The 22,729-nt window shown below is 36.8% G+C and overlaps 1 protein-coding gene and 1 long non-coding RNA gene across 2 annotated transcripts in view; one reads left to right on the top strand and one right to left on the bottom strand.

Annotated features, from left to right (window-relative positions):
• LOC130920087 (vasorin-like) overlaps positions 1-16,296 on the bottom strand; it is a 41,953-nt gene extending 25,657 nt beyond the window's left edge. Inside the window, exon 1 of the mRNA XM_057842960.1 lies at positions 16,157-16,296. The gene's annotated coding sequence lies outside the window, so the exon portion shown is untranslated. The remainder of the gene's footprint in view (positions 1-16,156) is intronic.
• The window catches only part of LOC130920091 (uncharacterized), a 182,399-nt gene that overhangs the window by 95,776 nt on the left and 63,894 nt on the right, over positions 1-22,729 (top strand). The window contains exon 4 of the long non-coding RNA XR_009064105.1: positions 12,828-12,960. This is a non-coding gene — a long non-coding RNA (uncharacterized LOC130920091). The remainder of the gene's footprint in view (positions 1-12,827; positions 12,961-22,729) is intronic.

Genomic DNA, 22,729 nt, shown 5'->3' with positions numbered 1-22,729 from the left:
TCAATGAAAAATTAAGTGTTCAAATGCAAATTTTTCATTCTCAAATGTTTTTTTTCACATTCAAAAACGTTTTCTATGATTGAAAATTTTTTTATTGATTTTTCTTTTTGAAAATATATTTTTTTAAAGCAACTTATTTTTTGATTGAATAATAAAAACAAAAATGTCCTCGCCAGAATGTGGCCGAAACACATCAAAGTTACTTCAATAAAAAAAGTTGTTTCAATCAAAAAAAAAAAACTTGACTCCAATCGAGAAAAAAAAAAAAAAAAAAAAATCAAAGAAAAAAAGCTTATACAAGCATTTTTTTGTTTCAAAATTATTTTTTGCATTCAAACACTTTTTTTTTTTTTTTTTGGAAAATATATATTTTGATTGAAGCAACTTTTTAAAAAATTTTTATTGAAGCAACTTTTTTGGGGGGATTGAATAATAGACACAAATCTACCTCCGTATGGCTCCGCCCAGGGGATACAATTTTTGACTGGGGTAACTACATTGGCACGACACCGGCGGGCGTACCATATTCAATGGATGATGATCTTGGCGAAAAGTAATGCCTCAGCAGCCTGATTTAGAATTCCCCTCAAGAATGATGGGAAACAAAAACTATCATTGTCAATTTATTATTATAAATATTCTTGTAAGTTAACTTTATTGCTGACACTGCGTTCCGGGGTCATCAACATGTTGTGCCCCCCCTGCCCCAAAAGTCAAACTCCGCCTATGGTTGACACCCTAAAAACCCCCAGGGTCTTTTTTTTTTTAAACAGATTTGTTGAACATTACTTTGCCAATAGTGGCATTTGCATGTTGTCATGTAAACAGACTTTATCCTCCAGTCTTGATTTGTTCAACTGTTTGCTTGTTTTATTTTAATATTCCCATCTGTTTACAAAATATAACAACAAACATGCAAGAAGTTGGCGTTTTTCTAACGAAAAAAAAAAGTCTTCTGGTTTCTGGATGACGTGAATGCGATTCATCCGTCTCTGCATGCTCATTTTGTTCTTGACCACACAAGCCCTCCGTCCGCCTTCCACCCAAATGCTGACTTTTCACCTCCTAACCCCAGACAGCCCACAGCAAGTGGTAAACATTGTGCTTTTCAACATATAAGGCTCTATTTTCGTCCTTGCCACAAATTCGCCTCGTCACGCTGCATAACTAAGCGTTTTTAAACTCTAATCGCAGCCAATCAGAGTGACTTCTCTCATTCCATTTAAATTAGGGCTGCACCAATTAACTCAATGCCTGCCAGTGACAACAACAGACATCTATTTTATTGAATTTGGAGGACCGACTTAAAATGCTCATGTTTTATTCCTAACGACAGACAGCACTAGACATCCAATGACTTTTTTCCTTCGCCCTTTTAAGTCAGAATGGATTGGATGTCTAGCACCGTCATTGGTAGCCGATGAGTTCATAAACTAATCGACCATAGACTTCATAATGATATTGACGGGACACGGGGCCGATTAATAGGGGGTCTGCATTGTTGGCGTGGCAGTCAAAGCTGATCGAGTGGAATCACAAACAAAGAGCTTTTTTCGTTGAAAATTCTTGTGAATAAATGCTTAAATCCCTGAATTATTTATATTATATATATATATTATATATTATTTATCCCCGAATTCTTTATAGATATGGACGTAAAACAGTCTCGATTCTTGGTTAAAAGCAAAAAAAAATGCGCAGGTAGCATTTATTTAATGTAAATATTGCGAACTATGAGGCTGGTCTGTAAGGAAATTAGCAGCCGCCATATACAAACAAAGAGCTTTTTCTGATGAAAATTCTTGTGAATAAATGCTTAAATGCCTGAATTCCTTGTAGATATCGTTGTAAAACGGTCTCCGTTCTTGGTTAAAAACAAAAAACGCGCAGGTAGCATTTATTTTACGTAAATATTGCGAACTATGAGGCTAGTCTGTAAGGAAATTAGCGGCCGCCGTATGTACACAAAGAGCTTTTTCCATTGAAAATTCTTGTGATCAAATGCTTAAATCCCTGAATTCTTTATAGATATGGATGTAAAACAGTCTCGGTTCTTGGTTCAAAGCAAAAAAAAACGTGAGGGTAGCATTTATTTTACGTCAAAGAGTCTCGTTTCTTGGTTAAAAGATAATAAATCGGACAGTTTTCATTTATTTTACATAAATATGTTGAAGAATAATGCTAGTCTGTAACTATTAATTTCTCCCATTGAGTTTTTCACAACATTTCAAAATGCATGCATGGTACGAAAAATGTAATAATTACTGAGACAATCCTTCCTGTTTGTAAGCAGTACAGCTTTCGTACTTTTTCAACCTAAATGTGCGCTGGTCCTCATTGGAAACGCTGTCCTCTTTAAGGCAAAACACTACTGCTTTTGTCCTCTGGCGTCGCTAAAATCGACCAAACTGAAAAGTTAGCTAGTGTTACTCTAAATGTGTAAATTAAAAGAACACGTAAAAATAAATGAAAAGATTCTTGTATTTTTATCAGAGCTGTGACCAAAAATTTGGTGCTGAAAATTTTGTCCGAAAATAGCTAATATTGCCTTTACGGTTTTCAGTTAAAAGACCGAAGATTTACCATCGAATAGAGTGAACATCTGCCATCTTTTTGTTCAAAGTAGTAACTACATGAGGCACCATAGTTGCAGTGTTTGCTTTTAAATACAATCGAGCTCATTTTGGGTGTCAATTTGCCCAAAATTTGGAAACCCTAGTGCCCGAGCAATTCTGGAGTAATCCGAAATTGCGACTGGTGAACCCCCCCGAGGCACGATAGGTGACGAGACGAGTGCCTTGTACGACAACAGTTTGGGTTACATGCACTCACGTGTCGCGGCAGCTCAAATAAACTGAGCGAACTCGCCTCAGGTGACAGACATCGCTGTCATCATCTCAGGCCGCGGGTGCAGATGTGTGCCTCCTAGTGCCGGCGTGGAATGTTTCGAGAAAAGTCACGCTTTTTACTTTCCTACTGGAGCGCCGTGTTTATGCAACGTGTTGAAGGGACGAGGGGGGAGAGTAGTAAGCCTTAAAGCCTCCCTGGGGGGTTGTAGAGGGGGTCTGACATCCAAGATAAAAAGAAGTTCCCCTCTGGTGAGTGTGCCGGGTCTGGGGTCGTACGTGTCGTTTTGCTTTAAGAATTCCTCAGGTGTCAAGATGACTTGTAAAGATGTAACGTGAGCCTGTTTGTCAGTAAAGAATGAAACTTAGAACTAAAAAAAATGTTCATGTAAAAGATATAACTTCTGATTATTAATGCTAGTTTAAGATTTTAAATCCTTGTGGAGAACTCATTAAACTTCTGCCATTGACGGCACTAGACGTCAATGGCACTGAAAAGTGAGCATTCAAAGCCGGTCCTCCCAGGACAGACTGCTCAATTTAAATTTATCCGATGTCTGTCATTGTCAATGGCATGCAATGGGTTAAATACTATGAATTCAAAAAACAAAAACTTTAGTGGTTTTTTTTGGTGGCCATAACAAGAGTGCATCTCTGTTTTTATTCATTTAAATTGTATTAATTTTGTTCTTCTATGAAATTATAAATGTATGTACTTCTAAAACGTACGTAACATAAATAATTTAAATTACTAAATTATAAAAAAAAAATTAAAATAATTATAATAGAGACCCGGTGTCTGAATTTGTGATTTTGAAGCATGTATGTCACACTTTATGATGACGTCTTATAAATTACACCTCCAAAAATTCACCTTTTAAAAGGTTAAGTAGGCATAACTGAAATTGTATTTATGTATTAATATATCAATCTATTAATATATATAATCTTAACTCATTTTATCAAGTTTAACAAGTTAGTTAACTGTAGGCCTCAATACATATATATATATACATAGGTAGTCCCCGGGTTAAGAGGTACCCAATTTACGTGATCATGACTTTTGTCTCCAGTCGTTTGTTGTTTTGTTTTTTTTAAGTCAAGTCACAGCGTCTCGTCCACCATTCCCTGCTAAATTGTTGCTTTATTTTAATAATATGATTTATAATACATGTTTTTGGATGGTTATTTTGAGATTTAGAGGGTATTTAGGGGTTTTTAAATGGTTAGTTCAGACTGATGCGGAAATTCGGGTTACATCGCTTTCGTAGAAATGGAACTCGTTCATAACCTGGGTTATGACGCACCCGACGTAACGTGATTTTGACTTTACGACGCCAGAGTGTCCAGTCTTTTTTTTTTTTTTTTTTGTCACGTAAACAGTAGCTTATTGTACCTCAGTCTTATTTTTTTTACTTTATTTTATGGGTTGTTCCGATCATGTTTTTTTGCTCCCGATCCGATCCCGATCGTTTTAGTTTGAGTATCTGCCGATCCCGATATTTCCCGATCCGATTGCTTTTTTTTTTTGCTTCCGATTCAATTCCAATCATTCCCCATAAATTTTGCCGGTCATATACATTTTGGCAATGCATTAAGAAAAAAATGAATAAAACTCGGACGAATATATACATTCAACATACAGTACATAATTACTGTATTTGTTTATTATGACAATAAATCCTCAAGATGGCATTTACATGATTAACATTCTTTCTGTGGGGGGGATTCACGGATAGAAAGACTTGTGACTTTGTATATTGTGACTAAATATTGCCATCTAGTGTATTTGTTGAGATTTCAGTAAATGATACTGTAGCCATGCCCAAATGCATGATCGGAAGTGGAACCATGACTGTGCGTAGTGCTACCAATTGATATATCTTCTCTGCGTTAGGAAATAACATAAGGTGTTAAGAAAATGATCAATTGCTACCTTGCTTCCCCACATTGCTTCCCATGATATTTCTAATCGTAGGGAGAGGGATTGTAAGGCTTTAGCCAATTAAAAAAAGGCTCCAAAGGCTGGCAAAATTCACTCTACTCATATTACGCTGCCTTTTATCTCTCTATATAGATAAAACGGCGCCATTACAGATTGAGCGCGACAATGCGTGAGTGGGTCGTGCAGTGCATGCATTAGTTGCGTTAAATATTTTAACATGATACATTTTTTTTTAAATTAATTACCGCCGTTATTGGGATAAATTTGATAACCCTACCTTAAGCCTAAACTAAAGACTCTAGATGAGTGTAACATATTATGTCTGTAACGTTAAATACAATTGGAAAACAAGTTGATTAAAAAATATATATATATTTAAAAAAGGCATGGACGATATTTTTTTGCCGATTCAGATACTTTGAAAATGACGTGATCGGACCCGATCGATCGATTGGGACATTTCAAAATATAACTGTTCTGCCCTTTGGCGAAATGTGTATTTGATTATAATGCTGACTTTTTTTTTTGTGATGTATGCTTTTATTTTGGCACAGGAAGCGTAGACCAGGTTGTACTTTTGCACGAGAGTAAGAGCGCTTGTACAAAGGAGAACATGATAACGCACACAAAGAGCGCATTTGCTACCACGAAGAAGTCGTGCAGCCGAGTGAGAGGGGAGAGATTACAACTTAGCTCTCTGTCTAGCTAGGACTTAGCTCCAATATCTTGGTGAGGAGAGTACAATGACATATAATACATGTTTTTGGATTGTTATTTTGAAATTTAGGGGGTATTTAGTTGCACTCAAGCCAACGTAGGAACGGTACTTGTTCGTATCCCTTCCGCGCCTCCCGTCTCTCCATCTGGTTGTCTTTTATATACTCCTCCAGGCCAGCTGCAATCAAGTGGCTTAAGTGGCCACACCTGTAGGATATATAACAAGGGTCGCGATGCAGAAATCGCAGACATCAAGGAGTGGTTGAGATGTTCTTTTTCATATATTTACCCTTTTAAACGTGTTTTTTCAATGTTTCTTTGTTTGGATCGATTATTTATCATCTAACATATCAGGGAAAATGCGACAGTAACAAAAAATACAATTAAGCGATAGTTATGAGGTAGATATCCGTGACTTATTTACATACGCCAATTTTTTCATTGTAACGTAATTTGTTTAAAAGTTTAAAACATGCGAGTGAATAATTTTTTTAAAGTCTTTTTTTTAAACGAAATATTAGACATCAATTAGTGATTCTAAGCTAAAAAGGACAGACATTGCGAATAATAAATTCTTTTTATGGCTGGGTTGAAACAAAAGCGGTTGCGCTCCGTCATAAACGGGGATTTAACGGGTAAAACGTACAAATTTAAAATAGTTCTGGGGCTTAATGCCCCATAAATCTGCTATGGGAGCATAAAGACATATTGCTCTATCAAACACAACAGTTCTTTTGGCTTAAAATACAGCAGTTTATTTTAAAGAGGGGTGCAAGAGCATAAACTGCTTTTTCAGCCTTGTCTGTGTTTTCCACCATATATAAAATAATTCAATTTTCAATTAGTAATTTTATATGTGTATATTTCATATGTATATTTTTTGTATAAATAGATACAATTATTACAGAAATTTAAAAAATATTAATTTAAAAAACATTACAATTAAAACGAAGAAAAACAGTCATGCACTCTTGGTATGGTCCTTAATAACTCTATAGTTTATATTTTTTCAGACTGGGCAACAGTTAAAATTCTAATTGAACTTAATAGCATGAGATTTTTGCAATTAATCGCATTCTCCAACACTTAAATTCAAAAGTAGTATATAGAGTATTCATACCCAAATATGTTCTGACGCTACTTATAGCTAGGTAACATACAGTACATATCAGTATATGGCGGAAAACACAGACAAGACTGAAAAAGCAGTTTCTGCTCTTGCGCTCCTCTTTAAAAGAAACTGCTGTATTTTAAGCCAAAACAACTATTGTGTTTGATAGAACAATGTGTCTATATGCTGCCATAGCAGATTCATGGCGCATTAAGCCCCCAAACTATTTTTAATTTGTCCGTTTTACCCTGGAAACCCCCGTTTACAGATGTCGCGCAACCACTTTTGTTTCAACTAGCCATAAAACGAAGGTAAGTAATTACATACTGTACATTATTCAAAATGTCAGTCGTTTTTAGCTTAGAATCATTAATTGATGTCACATATTTCGTTTAAAAAATTTTTTTTAAAAAACGACTTTAAAAAATTATTCACTCACATATTTTAAACTTTTAAACAAATTATGTCACAATGAAAAAAAATGGTTTCTGTAAAAAAGTCACGGATATAAACCTCATAACGATCGCTTAACTGTTTTTTTTTTTGTTACTGTTACAGTCGCATTTTCTCTGATATGTTAGATGATAAATAATCGATCCAAACAAAGACAAATTGAAAAAAAAACGTTTAAAAGGGTAAATATATGAAAAAGAAAATCTCGACCACTCCTTGATGTCTGCAATTTCTGCACCGCGACCCTTGTTATATTACCATGTTATACCCATAAAATCCCCCAAAAATCCAGCTGTATCTTGACACTCAGTGATACATGCTACCGTATTTTTTGGACTATAAGTCGCACCTGAGTATAAGTTGCACCAACCATAAAATGCCCATAGAAGAGGAAAAAAACATATATAAGTCGCACCGGAGTATAAGTCTCATTTTTGGGGGAAATTTACCCGATAAAATCCAACACGTAGAACAGATATGTCATCTTGAAAGGCAATTTAAAATAAAAATACAATAGAGAACAACATGCTGAATAAGTGTACAGCATGATAATGTTACATGATGCATGAACAATGAAATGCGAACGTGGCCGGTATGTTAACTTAACATAACTATTAAGAGTAATTCAGATAACTATAGCATAAAAAACCTGCTAACAAGTTTACCAAACCATCAGTCTCACTCCAAAACAGGAAAATAACGTGAAATGATATAATAATGTGTTAATAATTTCACACATCAGTCGCTCTGGAGTATAAGTCGCACCCCCAGCCCAATTTGGGGGGGGGTGGGGGGGGGGGGGGTCTGCGACTTATAGTCCGAAGAATACGGTACATGGAGTTTTTGGATTGAAACAAGGTAAGTACGCGAAAATATCTCGTTAAAGTCGTGAAAGCGTGATCTCTCCTCCAGATAGGGTTTTGCTGTAAAAAAAAATGTTTTTTTTTTTAAATGCCCTCCTGTTCAAATTTTTTCTTCCCCCAGAAAATTGAGATTTTAAGCGTTCCAATGATGTATCACACATGCATAATTGACATTTTTGAAATTTGGCCAAATTGGGGGTCTCAGAGCAGAACTTCAAGTCACCTGAGTGTTTTCTGCCATATACATATGCAGTATGTATACGTACAGGATATGTGTATATGCATAAAATAATAAATAAATGAAATAATAAATTTATATAATTTTGTATGAATAAATACATTTTTTGCACAAATTAACAAAATGTTCATTTAAAAACATTACAATGATCAAAATGAAATAAAACAGTAATGCACTCTTGTTATGGTCCTTAATAACACTGTATTGCTATTTTTTTAAGACAAGTTAAGTTGGTCAACAGTTAAAAATTATTTAATTGCGTTTAATAGCATGAGATTTTTGCCAGTAATCGCATTTTCCAACACATAAATTCATAAGTATTATAGAGAGTAGTCATACCCAAATATGTTCTGATGCTATTTATAGCTAGGTAACATACAGTGCATATCAGTATATGGCGGAAAACACTTAGGTGACTTGAAGTTCCGCTCAGAGACCCCCAATTTGTCCAAATTTCAAAATTGTCCGATTTGCACGTGTGATACATCATTGGAAAGCTTAAAATCTCAATTTTCTGGGGGAAGAAAAGTTTTGAACAGTAGGGCATTTAAAAAAAAAAAATTTTTAAACAGCAAAACCCTAACTGGAGGCGAGAGCACGCGAGAGCAGAATTAAGGACGCCACGATTTTAACGAGATATTACCGCGTACTTACCTTGTTTCGATCCAAAAACTCCATGTAGCATGTATCACCGAGTGTCAAGACACAGCTGTGAATGGCCACAGCCAGATTTTTGGGGATTTTATGGGTGAAACATGGTGATATAACAAGGGTTCTGCACCCTGTGCAGAAATTGCAGACAACAAGGAGTGGTTGAGATTTTCTTTTTCATATAGTTACCCTTTTGAACGTTATTTTTAAATTTTTCTTTGTTTGGATCGATTATCATCTAACAAATCGGGGAAAATGCGACAGTAACAAAGAAAATACAATTAAGCCATAGTTATGAGGTAGATATCCGTGACTTTTTTTACAGAAGCCAAATTTTTCATTGTGACGTAATTTGTTTAAAAGTTTATAATATTCGAGTGAATCATTTTTTAAAGTAGTTTTCTTTTTTTAAACTAAATATTAGACATCATCATTAATGATTCTAAGCAAAAAATGACATTTTGAATAACAAATATAAATACTTACCTTTTTATGGCTAGGTTGAAACAAAAGTGGTTGCGCGACGTCTGTAAACGGGGGTTTTCAGGGTAAAACGGACAAATTAAAAATAGTTTGGGGGCTTAATGCGCCATGAATCTGCTATGGCAGCATATAGACATACTGTTCTATCAAACACAACAGTTGTTTTGGCTTAAAATACTGCTGTTTCTTTTAAAGAGGAGTGCAAGAGCAGAAACTGCTTTTTCAGTCTTGTCTCTTTCATCCGCCATATACGAGGGGTGTTCCGATGCTGTTTTTTTTAAAACTTCTGATTCGATTTTTTTTCAAGATGTTATTCCAATACTGATCCGATACCCATCTTTTCACACCTGTAAAATTGAAACAAAAATAATGCGACCAGTAAATCTGATAAATTACTTTTTTGCATCAAAGCGAGCCCTGCTTGTACCGTCCTCAAGAAATGCTCTGATTACAAGTATAACACAATGTTCTGTTACTGAGGATGCTCATCTTTCAGTGTCATTGACGGCACTAGAATGCATTTGCACCTTCTAGTCTAAATGGATTGGACATCTAGCGCCGTCAATGGAAGCCAATGAGTGCCCAGTAAAGGGTTAAACTAAAGTCCATCTTAGTTAAAAAGTTGAGTTCAAACTACGTTTGCATTTGTTGTCACGGTGGCATGACCGCAGCACTTATGAGCTGACCCTCGGGATTACTCCAACATGGGAAGCAAGAGTGGGGGCTGCACCTTGAGGTGATTGACCCCGCAGCATCCCACCCTCCCCACTCCCAAAGAAAAAAACTTTAATTAAATTGCTGAGGCAGCAAGTCAGGAATGTTTGCTTTCCTCTCTCTTCGCTCAGCTTGACTATCTTTGAGGGTTCTTTGCTTTTCTCAGTCTTCTGTTTCTTCATCTGTGATCCTTGTCACAACAAGAAACCTATTGCTTTTGATGAAATGGTCGAAATAGAAGAGAGGTCTCAAACTTGCAGCCCAGGGGTGAAATGCGGACCTCGGTGTTGTATTTTGTGGCCACTTACTTGATATCTGAATATCTAAGTTAGGGATGTCCCTATCCAGGTTTTTGCACCTCCGATCCGATACCGATATTGTTTTGCACTTCCGATCCGATACCGATACTGGCCGATACCGGCCTATCGGAGCATGTGTTAAAGTTTAAAGTTATTTAGCCTCCTTACTTAGTTGTCAGACTCATGTTGAAAAAGGTTTTAGTACTCTTGATAACAACTAGCCAGCTGAATTAGGTGAGTTTGAATAACACACAATGGTTGGTACCAAGAAACTGACCTGTTTATTCAGTGACAAACACAAAACATTATAAATAACAAACAGAAATGGCATAGTCAGTCAGTAAAACGTGCAAATAATATTGTAAACTGTCTTAAAAAAGCAAAACACACAAACAACCTCAGTGGAACATCCCACAAACCCCCCAAGCTATTAGATGCTTTTAATGTTTCGTGCATTTGTTACAAAAATTATATAAAAAGCCTCTCAGGTTTAAATAAACGACTATTTCAGTATCAAGTTAACATTTTGAAACGGTAAATAAAATACTCAAGTCCCCATTCTGTATCAGCAGCTTTAAACTATATTCAATTCATTTAATTTTGCGAATCAACTGTTAAAGTTGTTTAAATTGCTCCCGTTATTCCATCTCCCTTGTCTACTTTCGACATGTGAAAGTTTTAAAACTGTTTTGAAGATAGATTCAAGTCAAGTTTTGCCAATTTAGGAGTATTTTAGATAAAAAGTTAATCAGGTTCGCTTGGAAGGTTCACTACAACAGCCTACTAGGGAAGTCTTCTGCTTTAAGATGGCAGCTGTTTACTAACGCATCTAGTTTTCAATACGTCAATGTTGCTAACGCTGTCGAGTCTGTCATCTTGCATCTAGTTCTATATACATATATCTATTATCTACAGTAAAACGATGTTGACGTACTTTGTAGCGGCTGTCAGCAGCAGTCAGGTATTGTTGTGTTTGTTACCTAGCGGCATGAGTTGAGCTAAAGCCGTGAGTTTAGCATTGGCATTACTCGGGTCTATGACAAGCATGATGTTTACTCTCGGGACGCAATGCGGTCCGTTTCTCATTGCGTCCCGAAGACCGCGCTGTGTATTAGTTCCGCTTTACTTGACATATTTCAATAATCGGAATTTGGATGTTTGTGAATCGTTCTCGAATCTTCAAGGGCCGAATCGCTCAAGGATGTAATGACGGCTGGGCATGTTGTACCGTGGTTCTAAGTGTTGGATGGTGAGTCTTTACTCACGAGAGATAATGGCTCATCATCCAGAATGGATTCTTCGGCAATGACTCTTGTTATTCCCTGGGCTTTGGGACTGTCGAGTGCCAGTTTGTCACGCATAGCCAAAGTTTCTGCCAGTGTTTCTTCGGTTTTATTAACATACTCCTCATATTGATTAGGTTGGTTGTATTAAAACTTATTACAGCTTTACCACCACGCTTGACTTTATTGTGGCATATGTTGCACTCTGCTTCTTCGTCTTTGTCCTTTAAGGTGAAATGATCCCACACAGCTGACATTTTTACCGATTAAGTCTCTCGGTAAATTGGGAGACGGTAATGAAAATGTAGTGTGTTGAAGGTGTGTCGTAAAATACGTACCAAATTTTAAGGAAACCGAAGCAAAAAATAGGAATGGATTATGTAAATCGGTGCGCTGGAAAACCCGGACCGGACTTTTTAAAAAAAAAAAACTGGATCGGAAGTCTGGATCGGAATTTTTCCGTGTTCGCTGATCCGATACCGATTCGCATTTTTTTGCCCATATCGGCGTCCGATCCGATCCAAATATTGGATCGGGACATCTCTAATCTGAGTTAATACTATGTGGAGCAAGTGACTATTTTTGGTCATTTAAAAATCTGCTAGGACCGGCTGTGAAGGCTTATTTTGCAGTGCTATTGATGGTAGTGGACGTCCAAGCCTTTTGGGCTGGGAGGGGCGAAGGAACGAAAGAGTTCCGTTTAAAGGATTAAGTGTTTGTGCGGACTTTTTTTTTTTTTATTTTACAGAACAAGCTAGCGTAGCTCCAGTTAATGTCATTTTTCAACCTGTTAGCCAAAATGCAAATAATGGTAATAGCAAATTATTGTAACAAATATTTACTTATTGGTCAGTTAAATATATTCAAAATGTTTTCATTAAAAAAATTAAAAAGAGGAAAACAGTAAATATTTTTAATTTTTTTTTATATCAAAAAGAACACAAATCTTTATTTCCCCCCCCAAAAAAGTTTTTTTTTTCTTTTTTTTTTCTTCTTTTTTTAACCAAGATGAAAAATCAGGAAATAAAGTCACTACTTTGTTGTTCAACTATCGCACCCTCAGTGCATCACAGATTTTTTTTTAATTGTGTTAAAAGAATTAAAGAGTTCTAAAACATATTTGTGTACACCTTATTTACATGTAAACCAACACTAGGTATGTTTTCAGTTGTGGGTGGTTTTAGCGACGTCGGTGGAAAAAAGCGGTATTATTTTTTCCTTCAGAAAGACTACGTTTCCCATGAAGACCAGCGCACACCTGCACAGTGTTGTAAAATCATGATCTCCAAGTCGCCTGCAGATGGATTAAACAACATTTCTGTTTCCAGTGGCTGTGTGAAGGATACACGGTAATAAGGTAATGAATCCAGTTGTGGCTAAACAATTGCATATGACGGTTAGCAACCGTGTGGCTGTCAGCGCTGACGAGTTTGGCGGGGGAGGGGGGTGTCACGCCAGCAAGTGAAAGCCAGGCCAATGTTTATTCTTGAGTATCCTTTTATCCCCGGTAACCTTCCTTTTTTCCTTCCTCGGATATAACTTTTTCTTTTGTTGCTCTGCCATCTTTGCAGATTTGCAGAATAGCATCGACTTCCATCTTAATAATGAAAGGGGGAAGTGACATATTCCGTAAAGCAGTCAACGCATTTGTATTTTTTTTGTGTGGCAGGGTGCTTGTCACCCACTTCAAAGTTAATTAGTGCCGGTGAAAGCGATACAGTCCCCCTCAAGATATAAAAGAGGTATCATTCAACTAGTTGTCAATTCTCATATCATCACAATGGTATGAAAATATTTCATGAAGGTTGAAAAGTTACCTAGTGTTGCTTTAAGTATGTATGTACTTACCGTTTTTCACTTTAACAGCGATAAGTGAGGGATGACTAATGTAAATTTTTTTTTTATCATTCATCATCTGTGAAAATCAACGTAAAACCACTCTGCAATGACTTTCCAGAGAGTACTTGGTGAGTCACTCTTCAAACAAACATGTGGTATTAATAGCTGATTGGACTTTCTTAAACATGTATAATCTATGTGACATGGATAGTGCTAATTAGGATTGATAACAAAATCATTAGATAATCCGCCAAATGATTCCATGGTATTGAAACACTCCCTACACTTGTCGCTGCGACAGTGCAGTAAAGCTGTGTGTGCTAAATCTGTTGGCCCTCTGGGGGCCCCTGCTGGCTGGGGGCCCTAGGCAATTGCCTGGTTTGCCTAATGGGATGCAACACCTCTGCCCCTTTTCCCTTGTCGAATGCGCTGGGCCATCTTTTTCCTCCTCAAATGCACGTTTGATTGGCCGATGAGATGACCCACGCTCGCCCTCACACAGCCCCGACAGACATACATGTCGAAAACATGCCGCTCCCTTCGAAGAGGAGGGAGAATAGAATTTTTTTTCGGCCAGCAGCAGCCACTGTAAGTGGTTTAATAGAGACGTCAATGTTGTGGAAATGGGAAACTCGCCGCTAATTTTGCTACTGAAACTCCGACCTGCATCAGCGTGAGCATAACATTGAACTGTGTGAACTTGCTAACCTGCAAAACTCGAGTAGAAGCTGCTTAGAGAGGTGTCCTTTTGTTTGTGTTTTCTGCTTTTAACTAAAAAACTAAAAACTAAAAAATTAATTACCGCCCGTTAACGCGATAATTTTGACAGCCCTAATATACTATACATATATATATATTAGAGCTGTCAAATGATTAAAATTTTTAATCGAGTTAATCACAGCTTAAAAATGAAACGATTGTAATCAATCGCAATTCAAACTATCTATAAAATATGCCATATTTTTCTGTAAATTATTGTTGGAATGGGAAGATAAGACACAAGACGGATATATACATTCAACATACTGTACATAAGTACTGTATTTGTTTATTATAACAAAAAATCAACAAGATGACATTAACATTCTGTCAAAGCAATCCATGGACATAACGACTTGTAGTTCTTAAAAGATAAATGTTCGTACAAGTTAGAGAAATTTTATATTAAAACCCCTCTTAATGTTTTCGTTTTAATACAATTTGTAAAATTTTCAATCAAAAAATAAACTAGTAGCTCGCCATTGTTGATGTCAATAATAATTACCATGGGTTTCAGCACCATATGGTGCAAAACACCAAAAAACACAACAAGTGGAAATGACACTTTGCTGTCATTTTAATCTGTTTGAGCGGGGCATGTGCGTTAAATGCGTCAAATATTTTAACGTGATTAGTTATACAAATTAACGCCCGTTAACGCGATAATTTTGACAGCCCTACTTTTAACATTAATTAAACTAAGAAATGTAGTGAACTCTGCTGGAAACTGTAGAAGCAGAAAAACGTGTGCAAGAAGCTGCTTAGAGAGAGAGGGGTGCTGCATAAATTCATATGTTGCTCACACATCATAATCATAACTATGTACATAATTTTTTTTTTTTTTGGGGGGGGGGGGGGGTTGGGGGTTATCGCAAGCTACCCACACTAACGTTGCAATTTACTAGTCGATCGTGATCGACGTAATGAGCACCCCTGATTTAGCATACCAATTAATTAGGTTCAAATTTGTGAGAAATATAGCCCTGACCCCTGTTCACCCTGTTTGGTCCTATAATGTCCCACCCTGAGCAAAAAGTGTACATGCAGGTTATGCTGTTATATCGTCCCTACTAATGTTGAGACCAAACCTAAGCCCCTACTTCCTATTGATTTTGGGACACTTATGTTTCATTTTCCAATAATTTTGGGGCATTCATGGGTCACTTCTTGTTAAGGAGGGGAAAAAAATGTCAAAAATAATGACCACCAATGAAGATATTTTTGCAGGTCCAAGTTGAAAATCAACAGTAGCGAATGGAAACATTTTTTTTTTATTGTGGTAATAGAATGTGCCATTGGAAAAGAATGGCTACATTGAAAATAATGGGATTTTTTTTTTTTTTTTAAATCAAAAATTTTAGCGGAATTGTAAATTTATGCCAAAAACTGGCCAATAACATTTTCCTACCTTGATTTTGTGGTTTTACTGTGGACTAAAAACTGTAAGAAAGTAGTATTTTTTTTTGAAAAAAATTTAATTTTATATTCCCGACATTGAATGTTCGAAGTGAAAATGAAAGAGCCAGCGTTGCGTGGATTTTTGGAATGTCTCCAAGTTGTGATGGTGTAAATCGCTCAAAGCGTGTGGGCTGTTCAGCGCACCAAAAATGTGGACAGGAAAAATAAAAACATACATTTAATAGGAATGTTCATTTTTTAAATATTATTATTATGTCTGGTGTTTCAACAATGTTTACTTTTAAAATATAGTACAGTATGCTCACAGTAAAACACATCCGCATGTGCGTCATGTTGTGCATATGTGAAATACAATCATGAATTTATTCCAAGAATGACCAGATGACAGGAATATAATTTAGGGTTACCTCTCACACACTCGACTCAAATGCATACTTTAGTGTATTATGTGATCATATTTGAGTATGACACAGCCAGATGTTGGAATTCATTCCATGCATTTCTGATTTTTTTTCCGAATGAGAGATGTCACTCACCTTTTATGATACAATCCAAACAAAAAGATCCACTAAGGTCCAAACTTGGTATCCAAACACAGGGGCGTCGCGTGTCCGTCCACGCGGAAAGTCTCCTCCTGCTGCCTTTGCGTCTGCTCTCTGTGGGTCCTGATCCAAACTGAGGCAGTATTCCGCCTCCGCACACATGGGTGAATAGTTAGAGGAGGAGGAGGCAGAGGCGGAGTCTACCTGCCTGGAAGTCGCAGAGCGCAAGTGGAGACGAAAAATAAACACAAAAGAAGTTTGGAGGAAATAAACACAATAAATTTCACTTCAAGGAGCTTCTGCTTCTATTCAAATGGGGATGCCAGGAGTAATTATTGTAAAAGTTGATTAATTACCGATTATTTTTGCGATTAGTAACTAATCTGAGAAAGATCTGAGAAAAGTAGGACTATTGTTACTATGGAATTCTGTCATTTTGATTCATTACAAAGATTAGAATTTTTTTTTTTCCCAAAGATTTAAAAAGGTTTTTTTTACTCTAAAAAAAAAGAAAACAATTTACTTCTTTCACTTTTCGTTTGTCTTATTTGAAATATATTTCTAAATACCGTAATTTTCAGACTATAAACTGCTCCTTTTCCCCCTTTCAATCCTGTGGCTGAAAATCCAGTGCAGTTTATTTGTTGATTTATTTGGGTTACCGTATTTTTCGGACTATAAGTCGCACCTGAGTATAAGTCGTACCTTTCATAAAATGCCCAAGAAAGAGGAGAAAAACATATATGTCGCACCGGAGTATAAGTTGCATTTTGGGGGGAAATTTACGTGATAAAATCCAACACATAGAACAGATATGTCATCCTTAAAGGCAATTTAAAATAAAAATACAATTTAGAACAACATGCTGAATAAGTGTATAGTATGATAAATAGGGTTGTTTCGATCATGTTTTTTTGCTCCCGATCCGATCCCGATCATTTTAGTTTGAGCATCTGCCGATCCCGATATTTCCCGATCTGATCGCTTTTTTTTTGCTCCCGATTCAATTCCAATCATTCCCGATAATTTTTCCCGATCATATACATTTTGGCAATGCATTAAGAAAAAGAATGAATAAAACTCGGACGAATATATACATTCAACATACAGTACATAAGTACTGTATTTGTTTATTATGACAATAAATCCTCAAGATGGCATTTACATTATTAACATTCTTTCTGTGAGAGGGATCCACGGATAGAAAGACTTAATTCTTAAAGGATAAATGTGACTTTGTATATTGTGACTAATAATTGCCATCTAGTGTATTTGTTGAGCTTTCAGTAAATGATACTGTAGCCATTTAACTTCTGCCCAAATGCATAATGGGAAGTGCAACCATGACTGTGCGTCGTGGTACCAATTGATATATCTTCTCTGCGTTGGGAAATAACATAGGGTGTTAAGAAAAACTACTACCTTTCTTCCCCACATTGCTTCCCACGATTATTGTAAGGCTCCAAAGGCTGCCAAATTTCACTCTACTCATTTTACGCTGCCTTTTAGCTCTATATACTCCATGGGTAAAATGGTGCCATTGTAGATTGAATACGACAATGCATGAGTGGGTCGTGCAGCGCATGCCTTAATTGCGGTAAATATTGTAACGTGAAAAATGTAAAAAATATTAATTCTCGCCGTTAACGCGATAAATTTGATAACCTTACCGTAAGCATAAACTAAAGACTCTGGAAGAGTGTAACACATTGTGTCTGTAACGTTAAATACAATTAGAAAACGGTTTAATTAAGATATATATATATATGCAGGTATGTTAAAAAAAGGCATGTCCGACATTTTTTGCCGATTCCGATACTTTGAAAATGACGTGATCGGACCCGATCGATCGGGACATCTCTAATGATAATGTTAAATGATGCATGAACAACGAAATGCAAACGTGGCCGGTATGTTAATGTAACATACAGTAGCTATTAAAAGTTATTCAGATAACTATGGCAAAAAGAACATGCTAACAAGTTTACCAAACCATCAGTGTCACTCCAAAACACCAAAATAACATGTGAAATGATATAATAATGTGTTAATAATTTCATTCATAAATCGCTCCAGAGTATGTCGCACCCGCACCCCCAGCCAAACTATGAAAAAAAAACTGTGACTTATAGTCCAAAAAATACGGTAATATGTAACAATTTATTTGACAGCAGCGTCATAACACTGTCATAAGACAGTCATAATTATGGTATGACACTAACATGGGCATTACTGAATGCTTATAACATATGTCATTAAGTTTTATCCAGCAAATTATCTCACTAAATCCATTTATGTCCAGTTTGGATCTTTTAAATCCATTCAAAAATAAGATAATTTCCCAAATGACACTAAATGACCTCTGTTATAAGCATTCATTAATGCTCATGACAGTGCCATGTTATAATTATGATTGTTTTATGACAGTCTTATGGCACCGCTGTCAAATAAAGTGTTACCAAATACCATAACTAGCAATGAATGAAACAACTGGAACAGTAACTGAAGACGTAATTAGCATAGAACATGAATTTCGTCTGTAGCGCCACAATGCATGCCAGGAGGCATGTTGACAGCAGGTGGCAGCAGAGGTTGACTGTCTCCCCCAAGGGAGCAGTGATGGCCAAATGAAGCTTCCTGAAAGCAATGAAGCTTTGCAGCCAATCGGTTCAAAGCTTCATGTTGGTTCACTTGGTCTTATGACAGTCTAATGATGCCACTGTCAAATAAAGTGTTACCAGTTAATATTTTTGGTGTAAATATCCCATAATACAGTGAGGACAGCTGCGAATTACAGTCTAGTGCGCCTTATCTATGAACAAATCCGTTTTCGTGTCAAATTTGGTGAGTGGCAGCTTACAGCCCGAAAATTATGTTAAATTAAAAAAAAAGTTCAAAATGAACTACGACCACACAGCTCGCTCCCTAAATGTTCCATCAGTTTAGAGAGAGTCAAAGCACAATCGGAGAGCGTGCATGCCCTCTACTGGCTTGCACGGAACCAACAGGCAACAATAAGTTTGCAATTCATTTGTCTGAATAATCAGCCCTGAGATTAAAAAAATAAAATAAAATAGTGCTTGTGCTCAATGCGTATACATCCCTACAATATGCTTACCAAATCTTATTGAGAACAGTCCATGAATAATGACGCAGTAGCATTTTTAGTTGGTGTCCTCCCCAAGAAGTAGAACAAGAACAAAGCAAGTGAGTTTTTGAGACCTCCCTCTTGGTTATCTATAAAGACAATATATTTACTATTAAAAGGCTTTAAAAAAAGATTTTGGCATGCTTTGGGTTAATTACGTTTGTAAACGATTAATGACTATCAAGTTCTTGATCAATTATAATACTTGGAGATTAAGGGGGTGCAGGGGGGCATAGCCCCAACACCCCCCGTGGCTGAAAATGCCTTTGCATATAATTGACTTTCCAATTTATGAATTTAAAATAGGGGTGTCAAAATGATCACGTTAACGGGCGGTAATTATTTTTTTTGAATTAATCACGTTAAAATATTTGACACAATTAACGCACATGCCCCGCTCAAACAGATTAAAATGACAGCACAGTGCAATGTCCACTTGTTACTTGTGTTTTTTGTCTCAGAGTCATATGCACTTGTTACTTGTGTTTTGGGGAGTTTGTCGCCCTCTGCTGGCGCTTGGGTGCGACTGATTTTATGGGTTCAGCACCATGAGAATTGTGTAATTATTGACATCAACAATGGCGAGCTACTAGTTTATTTTTTGAGTGAAAATTTTACAAATTTATAAATGTGTATGAATAAAATGTGTAAAATTTTCAATCAAAAAATAAACTAGTAGCTCGCCATGTCAATAATTACACAATGCTCATGGTGCTTAAACCCATAAAATCAGTCGCACCCAAGCGCCAGCAGAGGGCGACAAACTCCCCAAAACACAAGTAACAAGTGCATATGACTCTGAGCTGTCATTTTAATCTGATTGAGCAGGGCATGTGGGTTAATTGCATCAAATATTTTAACGTGATTAATTACCGTCCGTTCACGCGATAATTTTGACAGCCCTAGCTAATATTATTGCTGACACTGCGTTTCGCATCAACATTTTTGCCCCCCCTTCCACTAAAGTCAAACTCCGTCTTTTTCAATTATATTATTGATTAGTTTTCGATCATTCAATTAATCGTGGCAGTCCTAATTCAAAGATGTATACGGTCATACACGCATTATGTTCTTGAATCAAAAAATAAAATAATTTTGGACGGGTTTTTAGCTATAATTTTGCAAAACAAATCACAACTTGAAAATTTACAGAAAGTAAAAAAAAAAAAAAAACCTAGAAAATCTTTTAAGTGACTCCATAAGTATTAGTCACCATGTCTATTTTAAGGTGGCGTCTTGGGAAAGCGCCGCTGCAGGTGCATTTTCTTTCGACAACTTGGTCTGCCAACGAGACATCAGAGGTGACAACGAGGGGTCCCGACGAAGGCTGCACGTTCTGGAACGCTGAGAAACACAACACCCGGCCCGTCATACATAGTTCGCTGACCCTCGCCGACACCTGCTACGCTAATATGCGCGAAGGTACTTGGGGGCATATCAAAATGTATAAAAACATTTACATACACGAAGGAGACGGATAAAGAATACATACCTCTGACTATTTTATTGTATTTTTCATTTTCCCTTGATTTATTTGGGTTCATAGGTACAGCTTTATTTGACAGTGGTGTCATAAGACAGATATCATTATCTGTCATCCGGCAAATTATGTCACTAACTCCATTTATGTTCAGCTCGGATCTTTTTCATCCATTCAAAGGTGAAAAGCATTTTTTAATGCTCATGACAGTGTCATGTCATAATTATGATTGTTTTATGAGTCTTATGGCACCACTGTAAAATGAAATGTTACCAAATACCATAACTAGCAATTAATGAAACAACTGGAACAGTATCTGAAGAAGTAATTAGCACAGAATATGAATTTTGTCTGTGGCGCCACAATGCATGCTAGGAGGCATGTTGGACGATAACAGTGTTGACACAAGACTGTCATAATTATGACATGACACTATCATGGGCATTCATGAATGCTTATGACAGTTGTCTTTTTGCAAATTATGTCACTAAGTCCATTTATGTTCAGCTCGGATCTTTTACATCCATTCAAAAGTGAGATCATTTGCTGGATAACACTAAATGACATCTGTTATAAGCATTCATTAATGCTCATGACTGTGTCATGTCATAATTATTATTATTATTGTCAAACAATGTGTTACCGAATACCATAACTAGCAATTAATGAAACAACTGAAACTGTAACTGAATAAATAATTAGCCCAGAACATGAATCTTAATTGTCATTTACATTTGTAGCGCTGCAATGCATGCTGGGAGGCAAGTTGGACGACAGGAGTGTTGACAGCAGGTGGCAGCAAAGGATGACTGTCTCCCCCAAGGGAGCAGTGATGGCCAAATGAATCTTCTTGAACCAATGAATCTTCATGGTGGTTCATTTGGTCTTATGAAAGTCTTATATTGGGTCTATCGTATTCCTCGTCGAATACTCTATAAGAAAAATATAAGATATACGCATCTAAAATAATCCGAAACAATTTTATTAGCAATTATAATACTCCTGTTAAAAAGGTTCATTGGGTATGCGTTCGTTTCCATAGCAACCAGTCAGTTACTTCCTGTTATTGTCCTGCGTCCCACGCACTACGTATTCTGGGACGAGAGTAGGCGTAAGGTGCCCATTTCGAGCAGAGGACGGCCACCTGTTAAGATGTGTGCGTCCATGAACGAATGTAAGTATTTCCTCTTCATGTCATAAAGTTCTTATGATAAGTTAGAGCCGTTATCAGCGTGACTGTTTCATGTTTTTACTGTTACGTTGGCTGGTTGCTCCCGCTCGTCTTAGCTGCGTCGAGGAGAGCGTTGTTTACTTTATATTCGCGTTGCACATTTGTGTTAGGAGGGAATGTGTTAGTTTAGCATCTTAAGATGATAATGTACATCCATATAAGTGTAAAGTGCTTAGTTTTCGCCACTTTTATGACCAAGATGACCGCACGGGTTGTGCGCGCGCACTCGCGCCCCCCCACCTTTGTGTTCATTATACTGTGCGTGTCATGTGTGTGTGTCATTGACTGCTTTAAAGTATATTTGCATTGTTTATTGCATCAGCACTAATAGGATGGAATCTTCTTTCCTTTTGGAACCACACATTTACCCACACATTCCAGTCTTCTTCCACACACATACAAATACATCAACAACTTTCCACGCATGCGCTCATCTGCCCCTTGAGTGATTCTCATATTAAGTGCCATTGCCTGTATATACATAGTTGGGCCTGTTGCCAAGTTGGATTAAAAGTGCCAAAGACCAACTTCACTCTCCGCTCCATGTGTTCTAACCGACACCCCGAGGCGAATGAACCATAAAACATATTGAACCCGGAATCTCATACAGTCCATTAGTCCAAATTAGAATCGATAAGAGAATCAATAAAGAATCGAATCGTTAAGCAATATTGATTATGCAATCGGAATGGCGTACCGCACGCAGGC

The sequence above is a fragment of the Corythoichthys intestinalis genome, chromosome 8 (genome assembly GCF_030265065.1).
Source record: "Corythoichthys intestinalis isolate RoL2023-P3 chromosome 8, ASM3026506v1, whole genome shotgun sequence".
In the NCBI taxonomy this organism is placed as follows: Eukaryota; Metazoa; Chordata; class Actinopteri; order Syngnathiformes; family Syngnathidae; genus Corythoichthys; species Corythoichthys intestinalis.
The sequence above is the reverse complement of the archived record's forward strand: the minus strand, read 5'-3'. Positions and strand labels throughout refer to the sequence as shown.